This window comes from Vombatus ursinus, unplaced genomic scaffold, assembly GCF_900497805.2.
Source record: "Vombatus ursinus unplaced genomic scaffold, bare-nosed wombat genome assembly UNPS02014818.1, whole genome shotgun sequence".
In the NCBI taxonomy this organism is placed as follows: domain Eukaryota; kingdom Metazoa; phylum Chordata; class Mammalia; order Diprotodontia; family Vombatidae; genus Vombatus; species Vombatus ursinus.
Genome location: NW_020954596.1, coordinates 17,679,508 through 17,687,339, shown reverse-complemented (window position 1 = coordinate 17,687,339; position 7,832 = coordinate 17,679,508).

Genomic DNA, 7,832 nt, shown 5'->3' with positions numbered 1-7,832 from the left:
CTGTTTTTCTCTCCCAAACCATAGGTGGCAGCAGAGAACAATGTGTACTACTGGGAGGCTTTGCCTTTCTTAAACTCTAGGTGGTGCTGAAGGGCAACACCTGGTTCTGAAGCTCTTTTCCAGGAAGGTTGATACTCCCTCCAATTAATCAGGAATCTCAGAATGGAAGCTGATTATTTCTGCTGCTGCTTGCTTCATAGAGCTATGACAGAGCTGCCTTCTCTTCCCCAGCCATTTCTGCAGTCTTTGTCTCATTCTTCAATATTCACCCACTACTCTACATTGATTTCAACATGTTAAATCAGAACGTTCTGGCACCCACTTTTCACTTATGAAGTAAAGACTTATCAAATCTTCCCTGTGAAACCAGTAGTCCTTATTTAATCACCCTACCTAGTCAATTTTTCTTTCTTTTTTTTGAATTTTAACCTCTTACGTCTTAAAACAATTACATGAAAGTAAGTTGAAAGACTAAAATGCTTGGCAGATTTAGCCATTCTAGAATCTCCAAAGAAGTTTGATTCTAGTAGTCTTTGTTTCTGACAACTATTACTTTACCTGAATTTTTAGCAGTTTAAAATATTACTTTACTTGGATTTTTAGCAGTTTTTAATAAAGTTATTTCTCTACCCTCTAAGCCATCAAATTGTTTGCATAAAACAGAGACATCACCCTTCTTTCCTTACAAGGTAATTTGAGCTTTCACATTTACATCACAGTTCATTTTTTTGTCTCCTTTTGCAACTGAACTGCTCATAGCATATATTGAAACTGTTTTTTCTCAAGTGTTCTAGCAAATTTTTAACAATCAGCTGTGAAAAAAGTGTGACACACTTTTAAGTTAAATCTGCATTATTAATGTTTTCTCCATCATATTAAATCTGGACAATCAACAAAACAATAAATCAAGCCATGATTTTAGCTTTGCCAATTTCTGAACTATAAATGCTCACACTGAAAATATAACAATTGATTCTTGGGAGCCAGAAGAGCTGACTTTAGCACTATCTCCTTTCTTTACATATAGATTTTAAACAGTTTTTATTAAACTGAAGTTCTTTTTCTACTACATTTATGTACCAAACTGTTAACCTATGAAAGAAGCAATACCATAATCCTTTACTGGTTAATTTAGTTCTTTATCTTTATGCAAAACTAATTTTTCTGCTACTTTCAGCACTGAACTATTCCAAATGAAAGGGCAGTACCTTAAAGGAATAGTACTTTCCTGGGGGGAAGGGGTGACAAAAACACACCTTTGTCTTGCTACAAACTTTGAAAACATTTGTTCCATCTATTAACACCTTATGTGGGTAGAGATAAACAGTGGTCCGTAAGTGAGAGAAAATCTGCTCCCTGGACCTGGAGGAGCATGCTTTAAGTAGGAAATGTTCTAGGGCTCCTCAATAGCCATGTTTCTAACCATGTGAGACCAAGTACCAGCCCACTATACCCCCAAAACTTTAGCCTAATATAAGAAAGTTCTCAATTCCTATTCAAGGACATAGTAAAGTGAATGGTGTTATCCAATGTTGAGACTACTATTTGCTTCCTCAAATAAGAGATCTTGCAACTTTGTCTAAAAATACTTCCTTCACACTTGTAAAAATATTCTCTTCCCCTTGTCTCCTGCCCTTGATGAAGGCATGAGAAAGGAATAGACAGGCTTTCACAGATGCTATCTACAGGAGATCCTATCTTTATAAGCACACAATTGACTGGCAGGTTCAGAGAATACAAGATTCTTCTGCCCTTATTGTTTGTTGACTACTAAAAAAAAACCACTTGTTTTTGTAGAGCAAAAATGTTTCCTTAAAAGTTTTCCTCCAACAAAGTAGCTACCATGCATATATTAAAATTATACATGATTCCTTTAAAGACAACAGAGATATCATCTTGTTTATAGATACCAAATGAGACATAACACAAGGAAATGTATAATTGCCAAAGTTGTTGGCTACTGTCACGGAAGCTATCAAACTCAGAGTTTAAATAGAATATTTCCCCACATGTGGTGATATGCTCCAGATGTTCCTGCTTGTAGATTATACTATGCTTGATTGCACAAGGCCCTGAAACATCATATAGTCTTCTATATGAGATATATAAGCACCTGAAAGAGTTCAGTCTTACTTTCCACACAAGAAAAACAAAATGAATGAAAAATGCCTGTTGGATAGACTATTATAAACAGTTGGATGGACAGTCTACAGAGTTGGCTCATTAGTACACACACACACACACACACACACACACACACACTTATGAACCAACTCTATATACTATCCATCTACACACACACAAATACCTTGAACAGATATTATGTAAGCACAATAATTGGTACTGGTATTGAAGAAGAGGAGAGTGAGTGAGATACAATCTGGCAAATTGTATAGTCCTTTTAGTGACCCCAATTATCTTCCTGCAACAAAGATCCATCATTTTAAGATTGGTATTCTTTGAGATTCCATATATTTGCACATAATCTCTGAAAAATTAAAGTTGTATGTTAACCAAAGGTCAATGTAAAGGCTCATGGTTGGCATACATAAAATATAGAATATTTCCAATGAAGAATCATGAACTCAGGGGCAGCTAGGTGGTGTAGTGGATAGAACACTGGCCCTGGAGTCAGTAGGACCCGAGTTCAAATCCAGCCTCAGACATTTGACATTTACTAGCTGGGTGACCCTGGGCAAGTCATTTAACCCTATTGCCTAGGAAAAAACAAACAAACAAACAAAAAAGAATGATGAGCTCAATGATCTTAGAAAAACATGGATAGACTTGCATGAAATAATGAAGAGCAAAATGAGCAGAACCAAGAGAACATTGTATAGAGTGAAAACTGAACTTTTGGACTCATGAACTTCTGAACTTAACTCAGAGACAAAGAAACATAGCTCAAGTGGTTAGAACCAGGTGTAATAGAATCAATTACAGAATGGAATAAAATATAAAATAATAGCGCAATATTTGATTTTCTCAAAGTCTCTTTTCTTTTTTTTCTTTTCTTTCTTTTTTTTTTTTTTGCTTTTTGGGGAGGTGATTGGGTTAAGTGACTTGCCCAGGGTCACACAGCTAGTAAGTGTTAAGTGTCTGAGGCTGGATTTGAACTCAGGTCCTCCTGATGCCAAGGCCAGAGCTCTATTCACTGCACCACCTAGCTGCCCCCAAAGTCTCATTTCTTCAGAATCATGGAATCTCAGGATTTGGAAAGTTCCCCCAAGGTTACCTAGTTTAATTTAGGGTATATGGAGTGTTTATGGAGGGCTAGCCCCTCTGGTGAGGGGACTTGCTAAGCCCTGTTCAGGGCTGTTCATCCACTTTTGGTGTCTCACTCAGATCTCACCTGTGGCTCCAAGAAGCTATAGCATGTTCAGCAGCCACACCCTATTAAAATTGTCTTGGCAGATAGGCTAGCCCAAGTTGAGGGTAGCTGACAGGCCCCAAAGCCATAGGTGAGTTGGGGAGATGTCTACCACAAGCATGCAAAGACTTCCCTTGGCAGAATGGAAAGATGAGAACAATTGGATCCAGTGGCCATGAAGGCAACTGAAGCAGGTGCTGTGAAGCACTTAGAGCTTGGTTAGATGTCAAAGACACCAAAATAATCTGCTACATCCTGGACCATCACCAGTCATCCTGACTTTTGTCTTGCCACTAAACTTCAATGACTCTGAAAGAGAGAGTGAGACTGATGACTGAGCAACTCTGCCTCACTCAAATCCAATTCACCCATAAGTCAAGATTTGATGATGTCACTGGTCCTTTTCAAAAAGAAGGACAAGCAACACCTAGTCCAATCTATACTGAAAAAAAAATTCCCATTGGAACTCCCTTACTAAGTATTCCTCTAGTTGTCCTTTTTCTTGAAGACTTTGGACTCAACATCTTCTGAAGCAGCACATTCCACTTTTAGGTGGCATTAGTTATTTTTATCTTTTTTTTTCAGACCAAATAGCACCACTTCTGTCAACCAATCTTTTATAAAGCATGGTTTCCAGTTCTCTCACAGTCTTAGTCATCTTACTTTGGAGATTTCCATTTGTCAGTGTCCTTCAAAAGAAGTGTTGTTTAGATTGGAACATAGTACTCCAAATATGACCTGATGAGAATAGAGAACAATGGGATGGTGACTTCCCTAGTCATGGACACTATGTATCTCTAAATGTAGTCTAAGTTTCTAATAAGATTTTGGGACTACATTCTCACATTGTTGAGCCATACTGATCTTGTCATATATACTAAGGAGCCTAGAGCTTCTTCAAGTGAAATATTAGCTGACTACACTCCCCTCATCCTGTATTGATGTAGGATTTTCTGAACCCAAGTGTAAGACTTCACATTTATCTCTATTAGATTTCATTTAATCCAAGATTTTGTCAGGACTTTTAGATCCTGAAACTGAAACTGAAATGTCAATCACTTTAGCTCTCAGTGCAAGATTTATGTCATCTCTATGTTGGATAACAATGTCATTTGTGCCTTAATCCAAATCATTGATAAAAATATTGCAGTATATAAGGCCCAGGACAGAACCCTTTAGAGAGACAACATGATATGGTGTCTAGGATACTATATCTGGAGTCAAGAAGACCAGGGTTTAAATTCTGCCTCAGATACATACTAAGTGTAAGACCCTGGGCACATCACATAGCCTTAGTTTTTTCAGTTGTAAAATAGGCGTGATAATAGTACCTACTTCATAGGGCTATTTTGAGGATCAAATGAAATAAAATTTGTACAAAGTGTCCTACAAGCTTTAAAAAGCTATTACTAGTTGTGTGACCTTGGTCATACAACTTAAGTCACAACTTCTTTCAGCCCTGATTTCCTCATCTTTAAAATGGAAGGGGAATTGGATCTGATAACCTCTAAGGAGCTTTCCAACTTGAAATCTATAATCTATGATTCTATGATCAACTCTACTAGATATATATACCTTCAGGGTGGAATTAAGGTCATTCTGAATAATATTATTTTTATTTGGTTAAAAAAAACATTTCTGATACTTGGACAGTCCCATGAACATGTGCAGAGAGGCAGCTTTTGAGAACTCATTAGGTTACTCTTTCATAAAATTTCACATTCAAAACCAAATACACCCAGATCTAGATTTTGGAATGAGAGAATCACAATAATAATTAAGAATTATATGTGGATGAGAGCTGAAATGTATGAATCAATTAATGGAAAAGGAAGAACCACACTTGTATGTCTATGAGTTGTAGACTAGAAAATCTAAGAGATAATTTGATGTACATTACGTCTGTGGCTCTCAAATGGCTCTGAAGTTGATGGGCTAGGGTGGGGAGTAGAGTTTCTGACATCTGCCATAACAGAGATGCAGTTTTTGATTGCCCTAAGATGGTCTTGTCATAAACTTGTATAGACTCATCTTATTCTAGAAGGTTTACTCCTTGCCTAGGGAGGTAATAAATGTAACTATAGCTCACAAGTTTCCAAAGGTAAGGGAAGAATAAGCATACATAGCTTCCTTGTCTGCCTTATTGGGCTACATCAGTGTCTTGAGGAAAATATACCCACCAGTGGGAAGTCTTTTAGGGATCTTGGGAATGCATCCTTGTCCTTCAACAGCCCTACAACCTCTATTCAATGTGAATCACTTTATAAAGCAACTAAATCTGTTGCAAAACTCCACAATTGTGGATAGTCTATAACCATAAGTAGTAGGGAACATTCTTTTTCATCCTTAAATTTCCTACTACATGGCACCATATATACATGCTTAATGATGGCCAACAGTTGAGAGTGTCATTATTCTGTCTCTTGCAAAATGATGACTTGACTTGGAAGTCTCAGCACCTCCACTACCTCTGTCCATGGTGCTGACATGCCTGAGAAGGGAGTGGGATTTTTGATAGTTCGGGATGCCTAGATACCTAGTATATGGGAGCCAAGAGTAGAAGCTGAGTTGAAAACAATATTCAAATGAGAAAAAATGGGTGAAGACACATTAGGAAACTAATAATAATTTAGATTCTCTAGGCCTCAGTTTCCTTATATGTAGAATGAGGGAGTTTTGAACCTGATGTTAAGTTCCCATCCTTCTCTAAATCTATGATGTTATAATTAGTAATATTTGATGACATTTCTATAATCCTTTAATAAACACACAGCATTTTCTTCACAACAATCTTATTAGGTAGTTAGGTGAGCAAAAGTATAGAAAAGAGACATAACTGCATAACAGTTTGACACACTCAATGCATGCTCCAAAGATGCATATTATATACAAGTATGTTATATACACTTGCACATATATGTACACACATACATATTTAGGCATATGCTGGCTCAAATACCTCTGCTCTTTATTATGAAATTGTTGTTAAAATACTGGACCTACACCAGGATGGGATGGATGTGAGAAGTTTTACAAAGGGCAAAGATATTAGTGATTTTATGTGGTCTTATAATTTTTTTTTTTTGGTATCACAAATGTTCATGCTTGTTAATGTTTGTCAAGCTCATAATTTTAAAGGGCAAGAAAAAGTTCAAGATAAATTCAGGTCTTCCACACTGGGAAACAGATGAGAAAAGAATGCCTTACCTCTACATGGAAAGTTGGTCTAAGAAAAATATGACTGAATAGAATGACAGAATGGTTAGATCTGGGAGGGTTGTAGTCCTACTTACTCATTTTTACTTTTGGATGGATTGGCACTTAGAGAAAAGTGCTTTGCCCAGGGTCATTCAGCTAGTAAGTTAGTGACAGAGTGATGACTAGAATCTAGGCCTCTTGACTCTCAGTTCAGTGCCCTTTTCACTCCACCACACATTCCATTACAGAAAAATAAAACACTCATTTTATTATCCAGCCAATACAAAAACATAGAGCAATGATCAGGAAAAGCAGATTAGATTAAAATATTTTTTTTGGCTTCAATCACTTAAAGCATTAATAATAATGTCCCTGGGGATTGAGTTTTCAGAATATACAGTTCTAATTTGATTTTTTAAAATTTATATTAACTACAATAATAAACATGTAGAAAGGTCATATTGGTACTTTGTTCTGCAAATACAGTCATAAATACTTGATTTACTGACCTAGGACCCAATTGAAATACTTAAATCTGTTCATAATTAATTATGCTAGAGAAACTGACATTTGTTTCCCGGAGCAGCATCCTTTGTCTGTGAGCAAGCCACACAAATGGCCTCACAGACATGGGGCCATGCTTTCCACGTTTCCAAAATGTATTGACATTTTCTCATTTTTTAAATTTCATGGATGAGTCCAGGGTAGGAAATGGAAATAAAAGGGCAGAATAGTATGGAACAATGATTTGTCTGAGTATTTACTAACTTGAATTTAGAATGATTACCAGAGGGACTTCCTCTTGGAGTGCCAATGACCCCCGTTTTCAAAGGCCGAGCCAGTAGTAAAGAAGCTCTTGTAGATTTATCAAGCTTGAAAGGTTTCATAAGATGGCTTATCACCAATAAGTTGCTGCCATCTACCCCACCTCCCAATCCCTGAGGATGGATTTTCACAGTCAAAATAACTTTTTCTTTTTTACAGAAGAAGAAACTGAGTCTTAGAGAGACTATTCAAGTTCACATAGTGAATGGAAAAGCTCATATTAGGAAGAAGCCAGATCTCTTGTTTGCCAGTGCAGTGCCTTTTTGCTATGACCTTTGCCTTCTTACCAATGTCAAGCTTATGATGAAGATGAAGATGATGTCCACCTCCCCCTCCATATAGTTGTGATTAGAATTAGCAAAGGGAGTATTCTTATTATAAAAATCATACATCCTCTGCCATAAGGGAATCAGGAAGTAAAAATGCACCAACCCTCAAT